Below are 18,875 nucleotides of genomic sequence, written 5' to 3'. Positions count from 1 at the left end.
TGCCAAGAGTGTGCAAAGCTGTCATCAAGGCAAAGGGTGGTTACTAGTGTTTAACACTTTTTTGGTAAATACATGTTATTTCATAGTGTTGATGTCTTCACTATTATTCTACAATGTAGAAAATAGTACAAATGAAAAAAAAACTTGAAGTAGTAGGTGTGTCCAAACTTTTTACTGGTGCTGTGAATGTATGTATGTATGTATGTATGTATGTATGTTGCCTAAGAACACAGCCATGAATAAGGAATGGTACCAACACATCCTCCGAGAGCAGCTTCTCCCAACCACCCAGGAACAGTTTGGTGACAAACAATGCCTTTTCCAGCATGATGGAGCACCTTGCCATAAGGAAAAAGTGATAACTAAGTGGCTCGGGGAACAAAACATTGATATTTTGGGTCGATGTCCAGGAAACTCCCAGACCTTAATCCCATTGAGAACTTGTGGTCAATCCTCAAGAGGCGCGTGGACAAACAAAAACCCACAAATTCTGACAAACTCTAAGCATTGATTATGCAAGAATGGGCTGCCATCAGTCAGGATGTGGCCCAGAAGTTAATTGACAGCATGCCAGGGCGGATTGCAGAGGTCTTGAAAAAGAAGGGTCAACATTGCAAATATTGACTCTTTGCATCAACTTCATGTAATTGTCAATAAAAGCCTTTGACAATTATGAAATGCTTGTAATTATACTTCAGTATTCCACAGTAACTAACATCTGCCAAAAATATCTAAAGACACTGAAGCAGTAAACTTTGTGAAAATTAATATTTGTGTCATTCTCAAAACATTTGGCCACGACTGTGTATATATATCTAGAGAGGGCAAAATGAGGACACACAGAGCAGCCCTGCCCTATATATATATATAGGGCAGGGCAGTGTCCTTATTTTGCCCTCTCTCGATTCTATATTATCTGTATTCTATTTATTTATTACTCCACCTGGATTCGGTCTGATGTTGCAAAATTTGAACTTGTGTTTTTTACATTGGATAAAAATATAGACTCAGAGTTACAAAATGTTATATCGTATAGTGCATTTGAAGAACAATGGGAAAGTAATTCTGCTTTGAAAGTTGATCAACTTATAAACTCACTTTTGAGAAAATCGCCTTGGAATGTCTTGGTATCTAGTGAAAAGCTCCTCTTTGTCTACACCCATTCAGCATCGTTCACACCCTCTTAAGCTTTAGCCCCACCCATCTTGTTTCACTCTCGGAGCGTACACTTGACAGTCAGGCTGATGATTTGTTTTACCTCTGGATAACATGAAAACAGCCTAACCAGCTCATCTGGCAACAATTTTATCAGGCTTTCTTGCAGACCTTTACTGACACCGGCCATATTGAACTGGTGTTGTACACACGTCACGTAACGTTAATGAGCCAGACAGCTATGGACAGTGCTAACAATTCCACAGTGCTGGGAGCTAACCAACCAGAACGAGGAAAGCAAACAGCTCTGGGAAATGAATAATAACGTCAACTAGGGAGCCAGACAGCTAGCTAGCTAGCTAACAGTATACTTTAGCTTAAGACATATAGCTAGCAGTGGGTCGGTTTTGTTCGCAGGCCAACTGCTCTAGATGGATCCAAAATAGCTTTCTACTTCCTAGAATTTGCACCACTTTTGGCTCGTGTCCCCATGTGCACCTCCAGACACAGCCTCCCTGTCTACTGCCCTGCCCCCTACTGCTTACAGCACATCATCAGGGTACCATGTGATCTCTGTGGGTCTGACAGGATGTGAGGTGATGGGTGTCCCTGTATCTGTATCTGGTCCTGATACTGTATCTGAGCTCCATATCACTCAGCGTGAACCACTTTAATCTGAGAACTCACTAAAACATTTTAGTTCTGGTCTGTCTCTGAGCCTCTTTGTTGAGATATGTGGTGCATGGCTGGGAAATATATCTAATTCACACACTCTGGGCAAGCACAAGTGGAGGAGTAGTGTGTAGCTGGGGGGAGAAGGGGGGGGGGGGGGGTTGGTTAGCACACAAGCGTGTGTATATATGTGTGTGCGTGCGTGTGAGCAGGGTAGTTCCCTGACAAGTGCAGTAACAAAGGCTAATTATCTGCAACATTTAAAGCCTGATTGCGTGTGACAAGCTTTCCCTGTCGTCTCCAGCAGGAGAAGTAACATGATTCAACCCCAAAATAGACTGTACTTCTACACGACGGCCTGGAACACAACGTGTGAAATCTGATTGCAACGCCTTAAATAATACAGGGAGGGAATATAGCCGTAATGTCTTGTTCTTCAGCGCTCACTTTCTCTATCACACAAACACTCACACACTTTCTCTATCACACAAACACTCACACACTTTCTCTATCACACAAACACTCACGCACTTTCTCTATCACACAAACACTCACACACTTCCTCTATCACACAAACACTCACACACTTTCTCTATCACACAAACACTCACACACTTTCTCTATCACACAAACACTCACACACTTTCTCTATCACACAAACACTCACACACTTTCTCTATCACACAAACACTCACACACTTTCTCTATCACACAAACACTCACACACTTCCTCTATCACACAAACACTCACACACTTTCTCTATCACGCAAACACTCACACACTTTCTCTATCACACAAACACTCACACACTTTCTCTATCACACAAACACTCACACAACTTCTCTATCACACAAACACTCACACACTTTCTCTATCACACAAACACTCACACACTTTCTCTATCACACAAACACTCACACACTTTCTCTATCACACAAACACTCACACAACTTCTCTATCACACAAACACTCACACACTTTCTCTATCACACAAACACTCACACACTTTCTCTATCACACAAACACTCACACACTTTCTATATCACACAAACACTCACACACTTTCTCTATCACACAAACACTCACACAATTGCTCTATCACACAAACACTCACACACTTTCTCTATCACACAAAAGTTGACACACCGGCAGACAGGCACTCACACTCTGATAGGCAAAATACACACATTTACCATAGATATCCTACACTGAAACACATATACACACTTTCTCTCTCTCTCTCTCTCTCTTTCCCCGCAGATTTCCCATATGAAGTAATTGCTGAGTCACTGTAACAGACTGTTATTGTCTCAATGCTGTCAAACAGCTGATTTTGCAGTTAGTCCTGATACTGTATCAGTGTAATGTATTCTGATACTGCTGGGGTTTAGAACGTTGTTTTTGTCTGAAACCATAGTGTCTGTCAGGCTGTGAGGTCATGAACTTCTGAGGTCATGCAGTGAAGTTGTACTAATGTTGGCACATTGTGTTGCTCAATCTTTTTCATCTCTTTGAGTGACAGTAATACCACATTGTAGGGGAGAGTGGGGTAAATTGAGGGGTTTACATTCAGCATCACTCCATCAATTTCAGGATGTTGTTTATCCCTGGAAATAATCAGAATTCATTTAAACATTACAGCTTTGAAAACATAGCTTGTCCAAAAAAAGTGGTATCTTGGCACAACTTGGCCCAGGTATGGGATGGTTGAGCATAGCCACAGGTTAAATTAAGCCGCATACAAATTTCTGTACTGAACGAAATATTACCACTACCTTTTTAAAACCATTTATTTTATTTTTATTTCACCTTTATTTAACCAGGTAGGCCCGTTGAGAACAAGTTATCATTTGCAACTGCGACCTGGCCAAGACAAAGCAAAGCAGTTTGACACATACAACACCACAGTTACACATGGAATAAACAAACATACAATCAATAATACAGGATAAAAATCTATATACAGCATGTGCAAATGAGGTAGGATAAGAGAGGTAAGGCAATAAATAGGCCATGGTGGCAAAGTAATTACAATATAGCAATTAAACACTGGAATGGTAGGATGTGCAGAAGATGAATGTGCAAGTTGAGATACTGGGGTGCAAAGGAGCGAGATAAATAAATACAGTATGGGGATGAGGAAGATTGGATGGGCTATTTACAGATGAGCTATGTACAGGTGCAGTGATATGTGAGCTGCTCTGACAGCTGGTGCTTAAAGCTAGTGAGGGAGGTAAGAGTCTCCAGCTTCAGAGATTTTTTCACTTCGTTCCAGTCATTGGCAGCAGAGAACTGGAAGGAGAGGCAGCCAAAGGAGGAATTGGCTTTGGGGGTGACCAGTGAGATAGACCTGCGGGAGTGCGTGCTACGTGTAGGTGCTGCTATGGTGACCAGTGAGCTGAGATAAGGCGGGGCTTTACCTAGCAGAGACTTGTAGATGACCTGGAGCAAGTGGGTTTGGTGACGAGTATGTCGCAGTGGTGGGTAGTATTTGGGGCTTTGGTGACAAAACGGATGGCACTGTGATAGACTGCATCCAATTTGGTGAGTAGCGTGTTGGAGGCTATTTTGTAAATCACATCGCCAAAGTCGAGGATCTGTAGGATGGTCAGTTTTACAAGGGTATGTTTGGCAGCATGAGTGAAGGATACTTTGTTGTGAAATAGGAAGCCGATTCTAGATTTCATTTTGGATTGGAGATGTTTAATGTGAGTCTGGAAGGAGAGTTTACAATCTATCCAGACACCTATGTATTTGTAGTCCACATATTCTAAGTCAGAACCGTCTAGAGTAGTGATGCTGGACGGGCGTGTAGGTGCGGGCAGCGATCGGTTGAAGAGCATGCATTTAGTTTTACTTGCATTTAAGAGCAGTTGGAGGCCATGGAAGGAGAGTTGTATGGCATGGAGGTTAGTTAACACAGTGTCCAAAGAAGAGCCAGAAGTATACAGAATGGTGTCGTCTGCGTAAAGGTGGATCAAATAATCACCAGCAGCGAGAGCAACATCATTGATGTATACAGAGAAGAGAGTCGGCCCGAGAATTGAACCCTGTGGCACCCCCGTAAGGACTGCCAGAGGTACGGACAACAGGCCCTCCGATTTGACATACTGAACTCTATTGGAGAAGTAATTGGTGAACCAAGTGAGGCAATCATTTGAGAAACCAAACCTGTTTAGTCTGCCAATGAGAATGTTGTGATTGACAGGGTCGAAAGCCTTTGCCAGATCGATGAATACGGCTGCACAGTAATGTCTCTTATCGATGGCGGTTATGTTATCGTTTAGGACCTTGAGCGTGGCTGAGGTGCACCCATGACCAGCTCTGAAACCAGATTGCATAGCGAAGAAGGTACGGTGAGATTCAAAATGGTCGGTAATCTGTTTGTTAACTTGGCTTTCAAAGACCTTAGAAAGGCAGGGTAGAATATATATATTTAGCAGTTTGGCAGTCTGTAGCAGTTTGGGTCTACAGTGTCTCCCCCTTTGAAGAGGGGGATGACCGTGGCAGCTTTCCAATCTATGGGAATCTCAGACAATACAAAAGAGAGGTTGAACAGGCAAGTAATAGGGGTTGCAATAATTTCGGCAGATAATTTTAGAAAGAGAGGGTCCAGATTGTCTAGCCCGGCTGATTTGTAGGGGTCCAGATTTTGCAGCTCTTTCAGAACATCAGCTATCTGGATTTGGGTGAAGGAGAAGTGGGGGAGGTTTGGGCGAGTTGCTGTGGGGAGCGCAGTGCTGTTGACCGGGATGGGGGTAGCCAGGGGGAAAGCATGGCCAGACATGGAGAAATGCTTATTGAAATTCTCAATTATTGTGGATTTATCGGTAGTGACAGTGTTTCCTAGCCTCAGTGCAGTGGGCAGCTGGGAGGAGGTGCTCTTATTCTTCATGGACTTTACAGTGTCCCAGAACTTTTTTGAGTTTGTAATACAGGATGCAAATTTCTGTTTGAAAAAGCTAGCCTTAGCTTTCCTAACTGCCTGTGTATATTGGTTCCTAACTTCCCTAAAAAGTTGCATTTCACGGGGGCTATTCGATGCGAATGCAGATGGTTTTGTGCTGGTCAAGGGCAGACAGGTCTGGAGTGAACCAAGGACTATATCTATTCCTAGTTCTACATTTTTTGAATGGAGCATGCTTATTTAAGATGGTGAGGAAGGCACTTTTAAAGAATAACCAGGCATCCTCTACTGACGGGATGAGGTCAATGTCATCTTCATTTCCCAAACACAATTCAACATAATCACTTTCACTTTTTTGTCTTTTAGTCATTTGAAACATATTTTAACACAGGTGTAACGTCTAACAAGCATGACTGCTATGGTTTTAGATACAAGCATCATGAAACCTCTAACACAATAAATTCATTTGACTTTTTGGACCTAACTTGCTTATCACTTTTTCAATGTGAGCTCTTCCTTCACAGACTCCATGACATGATGACCTCATCCTAAATATTTGGTCAGATGATTCATTTTCAATGTGAGCTCTTCCTTCACAGACTCCATGACATGATGACCTCATCCTAAATATTTGGTCAGATGATTCATTTTCAATGTGAGCTCTTCCTTCACAGACTCCATGACATGATGACCTCATCCTAAATATTTGGTCAGATGATTAATTTTGTGTATGGTTTCCTAGAAACAAGGGTGGCTCAACTTATCCCTTAGGCTCAACTTCCTCCAGTCTCCCCTATGGTTTCACTATATTATTTCATTTCTGTGGGTTGAGGGGTTGGTGGTTTGGCAGAAACTTGTGGAATAGACTTGACGCTGACAGGCAAATCAGTAGTAATGAGAGATTTCTTGGCTCATGAGGTCCTCTTTTGCATAAACATATTTCCATTTGCTATGGAAATTCATAACAAATATTATCGCCACATGAAAAGAAGTGTAAATTGTGAAAGTTGCCAGGAGAATATGATATTCAGCAGCACTAATCCCACTCTCCTTTTGTTTACTGTCTGGCTTATTTGATTTGTATGTGATATGACTTAATTTGATTTGGTATCCAGTGCAATTCCCTTTCATATTTATGTGATTATGTCCAAGCACAAAGCTCCTATTATGCAGTAAATTATGCTTGATGGAATAAAGGACCATCACTTGGCCATCTGTAGCATTCCCCACTGTGTGATGTGGGTATTAAGAAGAGAAGATGAGACATTTCCTATTCCATGCACTACCCACCACACACATGCACACGCACACGCACACACACACACAAATATTTATATCGCTGGATTTACACTTGCAACACTTGACACGAGAGGCAGGTGCCATGTCATCTCCCGTTGTTCTCAGACATGGATGGACGTCGAATACTGACTTGTATTACACCTGATCTGGCTGCACAGAAACACACATACACACACACACTCATGCTGGCACGGAGACACACACACACACACACATGCAAGCTGGCACGCGCACACATGTTGGCACGGAGACACACACACGCACACATGCACGCTTACACAAACACAGACCCACAACGTGTCCCCTACGTCACCGCAATGTGTTGAAAAAGCTACACAGAGGTTGTTTTAGGGCCAGCCGAGGCTGTGTGATTCAGACCAAGTGCTACAGACCAACCACCAAAGCAATTCTTCTGTTTGTCATTAACGGCCAATAAAAGTGTTAAACCACTTCTGCAATTTGCTTGTGTGGCAAGAAGACGATAATCTGGGTTACAGATGTCACCAATTAGGGTTATATTTAACACTGCATCCATTCCAACCAACACAGACACAGGAAGGGCCATGGTGGCAGCACTGCGTATTGTCTGTGTGGGATAATTGCTCGCTTTCATACGATGTGACTGCGCCACTGGGCATCACTCACAAAAAGGCTCTGCAAGCCATCACACCGTTCAGGGGAGGAAGAGGAGAGGAGGAGAGAGAAAATTATGTTTAGGGCTACTTAATACATGTTTGCTTCTTTGCACATATAATCAATCTATAAGCCTAATGAAGGAGATGTGAAATTAAACACTTTCTTTCCTCGGAAGGTGGAGGATCTGATGTGACGTGCTAAACATGGAGAAAGGCCAGTGTGGTGTGGGTGGGGAGGACCCGAGAGATAGGGAGGGAAAGGGGGGGTGGGGTAGAGTGAGACAGACAGAGAGAGAGAGAGACGGTGTCAGGAAGAGAAAGACAGAGACAGAGTTAGAGACAGGACAGAGAAGGACATATGGGCAAAGGATGAGAGAAAGAGAGATGGAGAAAGAGGGCGAGATATAGTGAGACAGGAAGAAATAGATGGACAGATAGACAGAGATGGAGAGAGGGGTAAAAGGAGAGCGACAGAGAGGTGGAGAGCAAGAGGAAGAAGCAGAGGGAGAGATAGAGGTCTAGTTCCCTCCCAGTGCATCCTATTCCCTTCAGAGCACAGGTATGTGTATCCTATCCTCATATAAACATTAGGACCAATGCTGGGAAACAGACAAAAGGAAACAGAAAACATTTCATACGGACAGATAGACAGGCAGGTAGGCAGGCAGACATGTCGCACCAGACTGCCCTCCCAGCTCCTCCCCCACTCTATCCATTTCCTCCCACGTTTAGTCTCCTAATTTAAATGAAGTGCAGCTAAGCACGAAGTGATGTCTGTGAGGGGAGGAACTCTAAAACAACAGACCAGACTGAGAGAGAGCCTTTTAGGGAGAGAGGAGAACTCATTCACCACCAGGCCTGTTTAATCATCTTACTAAGAGACCGAAGTGCGACTGACTGACTTTCTGAGACTTGTTCTTTTTCATTCTATTACTGGTGTCTTTTCAGTTGTACTTTTGTTGAAATAGTTAAGCTCCAACATAGGAAGATGTGAAAATGCGTTATCTTGTTTTGTGAGAGGCTTTTCACTTTGCAATTAGAGGTTGAGAAGAGACAGATACTTTAATGCCTCATTCCAAGATGTCCTTTGTTCCTCTACAGTTATCTATTGTTTCAGTACTACTTACCATTAAATTGTCATTCACAGATCAGTGAAGAGAAATATAGTCTTGTAAGAAAACAAATGTTCAATGGGTGCATACTGTTCTTGTTCTGAAAACAATGTGTGTGTGTGTGTGTGTGTGTGTGTGTGTGTGTATTTATGCAGTGGTGTATGTGTTTACCCGTGCGAGTTGAGGCAGGCGCATTTGCGTTCATTTGTTTCTCTTCTGATGAGAAAGGTTTGGCATTTAATACAGTAAACACATTCATCACCATAGACAGATAATTATCTCCATAATGTGGAAGCCTTCGCAGGCCTCCCTGGGTTGTTGTCATAGTCATCAGTGGATGTGCTGTAGATGTGTTTTGCCTTTTGTTGCTTTCTGTTTGTTTGTTCAAATAACCTTGCTAGCTCTGGGGGGCACTGCAGCTCTTTATTTTAGAGAGAGAAGGATGGACGGATAGATGGATGGAGGAGAAGAAGAAACGGGTGGCACATCAAAAAGGAAGCCGATAAAAGAAACCACTCAGGAGAAACGCTAGTCGGTCATGGTGCTTAGGTCCTCTGTCTGACTCTGTCTGACTCTGTCTGACTCTGGACGCTGGCTCTTCTCCTTGCACCCAGTTTTTCTCTCCTCCATCTTTGCTCTTTCTGCTGTCGCGTTCTGTCTTTGCTGCTTCCTGTTTTCCTCTCTCTCTCTCTCTCTCTCTCTCTCTCTCTCTCTCTCTCTCTCTCTCTCTCTCTCTCTCTCTCTCTCTCTCTCTCTCTCTCTTTGTCCCAGTCCTTGCTGCACCTGTTTTCTTTTCTCCGCCCTCCTCCCCTTCTTTTCTCTCGGGTGCAGTTTTTTGATTTCTGTAATCCTGGAAACTGAAAGCTAAAAGGCTAAATGCTGTTGATATTCAATGATTACATGCTGTGTGGGGTGATAAAACGTTATGCTCTTAAATTTCCCAGCTCATAGAATAATGCGATGGCACAACAGTACTTGATTGTATGCAATTTGCATTTCCCGTGATTTATATATTGCATATTCTCTCATTTAGTTTGTTGTGCCCGTTGTGGCTTCCCTAATCAGTGTGTAATCCTGGAGCTGATGATGAGGGAGGAAGAGGGGATGTGAACAGAGGAATACTTCCTTATCTATCTCCATCCCAACTCTATAATTTTCTCATCAGTGTGTTGTGTGCTATGTGACTGTGTGACAGAGAAGTGGAGGCAGCTGAGAGGAGTGAAAGGAGGGAGTCTCTCCCCTAGCTCTGTCTCTGTGATTGTGGCATTGTTCTAGTGTGTGTGTCTATGTGTGTTGAGGCTGGCCTGCCTCCTCTCAGCATCAGACAGCTAGCTAGCCTCTGGGACGTGTAGACTGTGGTTTCCTGGTTGGGTTAGTCAGCTAGCTAATGCAACACCTTTGTTCTCCTAATTGCCTGCTGTGTATGCCTCGGGGCGGAAATTAAATTGTATGAATTATTCCAGTACGATGGAATACTACAATTATGAAGTCGGTTTAACACGTTTTGCACTATATCATAGTTCCACCGTAAGTCATCATAACTTATGCACATGAAACTTAGATTATTTCTTCCATCACCATTTCTCTACAAAGGCCAAAAATACAGTGAATGAAATTGGTAACATTTTCCTTACTGACAACATGGTGTCCAAATCTTGAAGGGCACGGATGTATGTGAATCTCTGAATCTCTGTCCTCTTTGGTCCTGCCTTGGGTTGTTCCCCATTCCTGTGGAATAGATTGTGTGTTGATAGCCTGCTGTACATCTGTCTGCTGGCTTCTCAAACACACAATCATTAAAAAGAGGAGGGGGGTCGTAAGAGGAGCACTGGGAGGCAGCACAGGAAGTGCTCCCAGTGCATGCTGTGTGTGTGTATGTGTGTATGTGTGTACGTGTGTGTTTGTGTGTGAGGGTCAGTTGGTGATGTATAAAGAGACCAGCAGCTCTTTCTTTCTTTCTTGCTCCTGTTCTGTTGAAGCCACATCCATTTCATTAGTGTCAGGCTCGTCTGGTAAAACGCTGCTACTTCCGGCTCTCTGGACACCTTGGACTGAAGGTTACTCTAGGTCGGAGGAGTGTTTAAACAGGGCAGGAAGGGAGCATGTGTGCTGATTCATAAGAATGCAACCCACTAAATGAACTGCTCCAATGTTTCCCGTCCCAGGATCAAAATGATATGCTCAGAAGGCCCAAGTGTGCTCATTGGGTGTGGGGACTGGTGGGTACATGCATGGGGTGTGGGGACTGGTGGGTACTTGCATGAGTTGTGGGGACTAGTGGGTACATGCATGGGGTGTGGGGACTGATGGGTACATGCATGGGGTGTGGGGACTGGTGGGTACATGCATGGGGTGTGGGGACTGGTGGGTACTTGCATGGGGTGTGGGGACTGGTGGGTACATGCATGGGGTGTGGGGACTGGTGGGTACATGCATGGGGTGTGGGGACTGGTGGGTACATGCATGGGGTGTGGGGACTGGTGGGTACATGCATGGGGTGTGGGGACTGGTGGGTACATGCATGGGGTGTGGGGACAGGTGGGTACATGCATGGGGTGTGGGGACTGGTGGGTACTTGCATGGGGTGTGGGGACTGGTGGGTACATGCATGGGGTGTGGGGACTGGTGGGTACATGCATGGGGTGTTGGGACTGGTGGGTACATGCATGGGGTGTTGGGACTGGTGGGTACATGCATGGGGTGTGGGGACTGGTGGGTACTTGCATGGGGTGTGGGGACTGGTGGGTACATGCATGGGGTGTGGGGACTGGTGGGTACATGCATGGGGTGTGGGGACTGGTGGGTACATGCATGGGGTGTGGGGACTGGTGGGTACATGCATGGGGTGTGGGGACTGGTGGGTACATGCATGGGGTGTGGGGACAGGTGGGTACATGCATGGGGTGTGGGGACTGGTGGGTACTTGCATGGGGTGTGGGGACTGGTGGGTACATGCATGGGGTGTGGGGACTGGTGGGTACATGCATGGGGTGTTGGGACTGGTGGGTACATGCATGGGGTGTTGGGACTGGTGGGTACATGCATGGGGTGTTGGGACTGGTGGGTACATGCATGGGGTGTGGGGCTGGTGGGTACATGCATGCAATAGGTGCCAGTTTGTACAGTATTTTCATGTTTCAAATAATTCATATATTTTTGGTTGAGATCATACCAGCTAGATTACAGATTCAGTTTTAGTCAGGCAAGTTTAGTGCTTCCAAATCCATGTCTGACATCTCTGCTCCTTCCAGAACTAGAACCTGAGGTGATGTTAGAAGGTAATGAAATAAGCTCTGCTGTGTTCATTCAGACAGTTCTCATAGCCTCACTGCTAGTGGAGACAGACTCACTGCATTCAACGGAGTAAGAGCAACAACGCTAATTGAGTGGTTCCGTATTGTGATTCAGCCTGCCTCCTCCACAGTAGCTAGCTGGAGTATATGCTTGTGTACCAGTGGTGGCTAGTGAATCAATGCCACTACACTGACTGTCAGACACTACTAGTGCCAGATATGTTCTTCCAGGAGCTGGCCTGCCTGGCCACATTTCTCTCAGAGGCTAAGTCCCAAATGGCACCCTATTCCTTATAGTGTACTATTTTTGAGCCATAGGGCTCTGGTCTCATAAAGCCCTGGTCAAATGGATAAAGGAACTATTTATGGCTCATAAGGAGCCTTTCCACTAAGCTAGACCTCAAATCCTAATGGGGTAGAGAAGAGTTCACGGCCTGTAGACACGACCATGGAAGAAATAATCAGGCCTGGACAGCCCATACACTATATACATGGACAGTGTCTGCGGGAATCATTTCCTGTGTTCTTGAAAAGGTAAAGATGTCTTACCGTCTTGAAAGTATATGGTGAAAGTGTTTTGATATTTATTTTAAAAAATTATGGTAGTGGTAGCACTTGTAGGATACAACTATAATTGGACACAAAAACATACAAACACAACCAAAAATGTTTTTCTACAAATGAATCAACCTGTCCTCAATCCAAAACTGGATTTGGGGAAATAGCCTATGGGTACTTTGAAAGAAAATACAGCCTACTCACAAACAAATATGTTCCTTTTCAGAGCTTAAAAAATACTGGCAAAGCCAGGGTTGCGTTCAGTACAATAGAACCTGTGGAGGCTGCTGGGGGGAGGACGACTCATAATAATGGCTGGAAAGGAGTCATTGGAATGGTTTTAAACACATCAAACACATGATTTCCTCCCCTCAGCAGCATCAACTGGATAGAATTGTGTGCAACATTGAATTGAACATAAACAGTGCTGTACTGAATGACCAAAACGTTGTGCTTATGCTGGTTCAGAGGGAATTTACCGTATGGTGCACTACATGAGTTTTGCGATTTCAGATGGTCACACCCATATTGATCATCCCACAACTTGCCACACCCACCAAATGGGAGCAAACGTACCTCGAAGACTGTTGAAGAACGGTGCTCACCATTTTGGGGAACCGTCACGCAACATAGAAAACGTTGAAGCAAAGTGAACGCACCTCAGGTAAAATTGCCAAGTGCCACTCTCTGGACAAAACCATTGCCACAACAAGCAGGGGTGCACATAACCAACAAAGTAGTTGAAGTCCCCATTGCGAACCTAAGGGCATTAGAAACATCTCAAAGAAGACTATCATCATCATAATACTATTCACAGACCATTCTCAATTAAACCAGTGTACATTTTCAATAAACAAAGTAATCAATTGAAAAAAATGACAGAATCCACTGGAAAGGGGGTGCACGCTTCTCGAGCATCCACGGGATACAGTCTACATGCACAGATCTGCTTGTATATAACCTCATATATAACGAGCGAAGCTTCCAGAAGCAGCAACGATCAAACACAATGGAAGCACTCAAAATGCACAAACAAACAAAATACATTAACTCGAATGACACAGAAGGCTTGGGCCCTTGTTAGCAATTTCATAGTCAAACATGTTTAAAATCAGTAACAAGGTTTGGAAACATGATTATTTAGCAGACAGTGAACAAGGGAGAGCAAGGCTTACATTTCAGCGGCAATGTGAGACAGGCCGCCATCACAGTGTTCTCGGCCAACTTTGCCCAACATGCTGCATTTGCTTTGTTAGACATACATAGAAAACGAACTGCCACACAGGGATCCAATGGTCCACATTTGTATTAGTATTGTATTTGATCTCAGGGGAGATGGGAATGGTTAGCGAGGCTTTTGGATCAGCTTGATTGATCAGTGAAAACCTGGATGTGGTGTCTGGTGTCCCTGACTCCTCCAGTAAGCCTGCTATATGCCCTCTCCTGGCTCCCCATCTGAAATCCATACAGGTCTGAGAGAGCCAATGCTGCATCATGAGGTATCCAAAGTGATAATGACTGTTTAATAGGAGTAGTTACTGTTCTACCATGAAGCAGTTTTCCACACCAAATTGTTTTAGAATGAAATAGTTTGTATTTCAGTATTATGGTTTGTAATGAAGGACAAATATCCATTTAAACAACAACATGTTCTATTGACATATTCACCTATATATTGTTTCTTACCAGGCAAGTTAGTTTAGAACAAATTCTTATTTTCAATGACGGCCTAGGAACAGTCGGTTAACTGCCTTGTTCAGGGGCAGAACGACAGATTTTTAGCTTGTCAGCTCGGGGATTCGATCGTACAACCTTTCGGTTACAAGTCCAACACGCAAATTGAAAACAAACGGAGCTATTGATCACACTATGGCAAGCTAAAGCAAAGGCACAGTGATAATGAATGATTGCAGCTGTTTATATTTTTGGAGTTAATAGCTGCATAATTGGACAAATTTGTGTGCTCACTGATCAAATATGAGAGGGGACATCTTAAACAAGCCATTGTCTCTCAGGAAGGGACCGTTCTGCACTTGACTAATGAACCAAAACTAAGCTAGGCCTATGTAGTATCATCCTTCTGTCTGGTGGTTACACATACTTCATATTTTCAGAGATCTGGATGAACTGGGCATATGGTTCTCTTCTCAAGCCTCACTGACTGTGTCTAACAATATTCTGCTGTGTCAGTTGATTAATGTGCCTTCAGAAAGTATTCACAGCCCTGGACTTTTTCCACATGTTGCTGTGTTACAGCCAGAAATGGATTAAACTGATCTTTCTGTCACACATCTACACACAATACCTCATAATGACAAAGTGAAAACATGTATCTAGAAATGTTAGCACATTTATTGGAAATTAAATACAGAAATATCTCATTTACGTAAGAAGTCACAGCCCTGAGTCAATACATGTTAGAATCACCTTTGGCAGCGATTTCAGCTGTGAGTCTTTCTGGGTTAGTCTCTAAGAGCTTTGCACATCTGGAAACATTCTAGGTCACCTGTATTACACACACAGAGACATTTACAAAGCTCTCCCTCAATTCTATCCTCCTGATTCCTGCTTACAAGCTAAAATAAAAGCAGGAAGCACCAGTGACTCGGTCTATAAAAAAGTGGTCAGATGAAGCAGATGCTAAACTACAGGACTGTTTTGATATCACAGACCGGGATTGTTCCGATGGCATTGAGGAGTCACTGGCTTTATAAATAAGTGCATCGAGGACGTCGTCCCCACAGTGACTGTACGTACATACCCCAACCAGAAACCATGGATTTACAGGCAACATTCGGACTGAGCATAAAGGGTAGAGCTGCCACTTTCAAGGTGCGGGACTCTAACCCGGAAGCTTACAATAAATCCTGCTATGACCTGCGACAAACCATCAAACAGGCAAAGAGTCAATACAGGGCTAAGATTGAATCATACAACACCGGGTCCGACGCTCGTCTTATGTGGCATGGCTTGCAAACTATTACAGACTACAATGGGAAGCAAAGCCGTGTGCTGCCCAGTGACACGATCCTACCAGATGAGCTAAATCACCTCTATGCTCGCTTTGAGGCAAGCAACACTGAGGCATGCATGAGAGCATCAGCTGTTCCGAACGACAATGTGATCACGCTCTCTGTAGCCGACGTGAGTAAGAACTTTAAACAGGTCAACATAAATAAGGCTGCGGGGCCAGACCAATTACCAGGACGTGTGCTCCAGGCATGTGCTGACCAACTGGCAGTTGTCTTCACTGACATTTTCAACATGTCCCTGATTGAGTCTGTAATACCAACATGTTTCAAGCAGACCACCATAGTCCCTGTGCCGAAGAACACTAAGGAAACCTGCCTAAATGACTACCGACCCGTAGCACTCACGTCCATAGTGTTTTGAAAGGTTGGTAATGGCTCACATCAACACCATTATCCCAGAAACCCTAGACCTACACCAATTTGCAAACCGCCCAAACAGATCCACAGATGATGCAATCTCTATTGCACTCCACACTGCCCTTTCCCACCTGGACAAAAGGAACACCTATGTGAGAATGCTATTCATTGACTACAGCTCAGCGTTCAACACCATAGTACCCTTAAAGCTCAGAATAACAACTTATCCCTCAACATAACCTAGACAAAGGAGATGATTGTGGACTACAGGAAAAGGAAGACCGAGCACGCCCCCATTCTCATCGACGGGGCTGTAGTGGAGCAGATTGAGAGCTTCAAGTTCCTTGGTGTCCACATCAACAACAAACTAGAATGGTCCAAACACACCGAGACAGTTGTGAAGAGGGCACGACAGAGCCTATTTCCCCTCAGGAAACTAAAAAGATTTTGCATAGGTCCTCAGACCCTCAATAGGTTCTACAGCTACAACATCAAGAGCATCCTGACTGGTTGCATCACTGCCTGGTACGGCAATGGCTTGGCCTCTGACCGCAAGGCACTACAGAGGGTATGGCGTACGGCCCATTGCATCACTGGCGCTAAGCTGCAAGCCATCTAGGAATTCTACACCAGGCGGTGTCAGAGGAAGGCACTAAAAATTGTCAAAGACCCCAGCCGCCCCAGTCATAGACTGTTCTCTCTACTATCGCATGGCAAGAGGTACCAGAGTGCCAAGTCTAGGACAAAAAGGCTTCTCAACAGTTATTACCCCCAAGTCATAAGACTCCTGAACAGGTAATTAAATGGCCACCTGGACTATTTACATTGTGTGCCCCACCCCCAACACCTATTTTACGCTGATGCTACTCTCTGTTTTTCATATATGCATAGTTACTTTAACTATACATTAATGTACATACTACCTCAATTGGGCCGACCAACTGGTGCTCCCGCACATTGGCTAACCGGGCTATCTGCATTGTGTCCCACCACCCACCACCCGCCAACCCCTCTTTTATGCTACAGCTACTCTCTGTTCATCATATATGCATAGTCACTTTAACCATATCTACATGTACATACGACCTCAATCAGCCTGACTAACCGGTGTCTGTTTGTAGCTTCGCTACTTTTATAGCCTCGCTACTGTATATAGCCTGTCTTTTTACTGTTGTTTTATTTCTTTACTTACCTATTGTTCACCTAATACCTGTCATGACGTTGGCCTGGGGGTAGGTTTATGACAGTCATAAATACCTCTTCCCCCCCTTTTTCCTCTCTCTACCCTACTGATGTTACATTAGCAAACACCTTGGTTAACATAGAGATTCTGGGAACATCAGAAGGTGGGGGGAAATTAACTATATTCTGTTAATCCGACCAATTGAACATATGTGGTGGTACTTAATGAATATGATGTCAGTTCGGTTGTCATCTGAGACATTCTCATCAATGATAAGATGACAGTGGAAAGTCTACACATCAGAGTTATCGGATTCACATGGAATTGTTGTTCAATTTAAATGTTTGAATATGAAATGATTTGTGATGGGATGAAATGTGTTTTTTGCTTCTAAAATGTGAGATTTGGATTTCACTGCTCAATCAGTGGCCCGCCCCTGTGACGGGACATGGGCTATAAAACTTTTCAAACACGCCCCCCTCTCCCTTCCTATATAAAGCCTTGACGACAATATAACCTCTTGTTCCGAGGATGTGAGGACGACGGTCCGATGTCAGAATGGTTCAGATAATAACTACAGAACGAAGCCACATCAGCGTGAGCTTTGGTTGCGAATGGTATGATCTTTGAACTCTTATTAACTACAGAAGTGATACCTCCTAGCCGTTGAGTTAGCAACAGCAGCTGTAAACGAGGGCTAGGAAGGAACAGACAGAGTATCCCGTCTATCACACAACGACGTTACTACAACGTATCCAATTGACAACCAGAGACATTCTTCAAAGGACAAAGGACTCGGTTTGGCAACACAGCCTTCCATCTACCACCAACTTACTGAAGCGCAGCTCAGAGTAAATATTTATTGCATTTTCCTTTTCCAAATGGGCGGTAATTTAGAATGCATAAGATACTGTATTTATGATAGCACAGCATCACCCTTTGTTCCTCAGTCTTCCCGCTTTTTCACTCAAACCCAGCCCCTTTTCTTTTGTGTAACAAGCTGTCATATCTGCTCCGCCCGCTAGGGACATTTTCCTTTATGAAGTAATTTGTAATCAAGTTATGATTTAATTATGTGTATGTGTAATTCTGTGTGATTAGTTAGGTATCTAGTAAATAAATAATTAAACCCAATTTTGTATTGCTGATTCAACTTAGCCAGGGTTCGTGCAGATAACCAATAATTTACAACTTTCAGATGAGACTGAATTGAGGTGACGATTAATATTGACTGCTATTGATGTAAAATATTACTAGGTCTTTAAGAGTTTATTCGGAAGATAACAGCTCTATAAATATTATTTTGTGGTGCCCCGACTCTCTTGTTAATTACATTATTAGCTCAATCAGGTAATATTAATTACTGAGAAATTATTTTAAAGAATAGCATGTCATATCACTTAATCCGGCATAGCGAAAGACAAGACATACCTTTTTTTGCACGATTGGTTAGAGCCTGTAAGTAAGCATTTCACTGTAAGGTCTACTACACCTGTTGTATTCGGCGCAAGTGACAAATTAACTTTGATTTGATTTGATTGTACAATATTTGCCATTATTGTTTTCAAGATTCTTCTAGCTCTGTCAAATTGTTTTTTGATAATTGCTAGACAACCATTGTCAAGTCTTGCCATAGATTTTATACACTGCCTTAGGAACATTCACTGTCTT

At 43.7% G+C, this 18,875-nt stretch overlaps 1 protein-coding gene across 15 annotated transcripts in view; it reads left to right on the top strand.

Moving 5' to 3' along the window:
• Positions 1-18,875, top strand: part of LOC110503762 (adhesion G protein-coupled receptor B1) — a 111,076-nt gene that overhangs the window by 23,693 nt on the left and 68,508 nt on the right. The gene's annotated exons all lie outside the window — the stretch shown is intronic.

Source organism: Oncorhynchus mykiss, chromosome 3 (genome assembly GCF_057628025.1).
Source record: "Oncorhynchus mykiss isolate SJ-2025 chromosome 3, ASM5762802v1, whole genome shotgun sequence".
Lineage (NCBI taxonomy): Eukaryota > Metazoa > Chordata > Actinopteri > Salmoniformes > Salmonidae > Oncorhynchus > Oncorhynchus mykiss.
The sequence above is the reverse complement of the archived record's forward strand: the minus strand, read 5'-3'. Positions and strand labels throughout refer to the sequence as shown.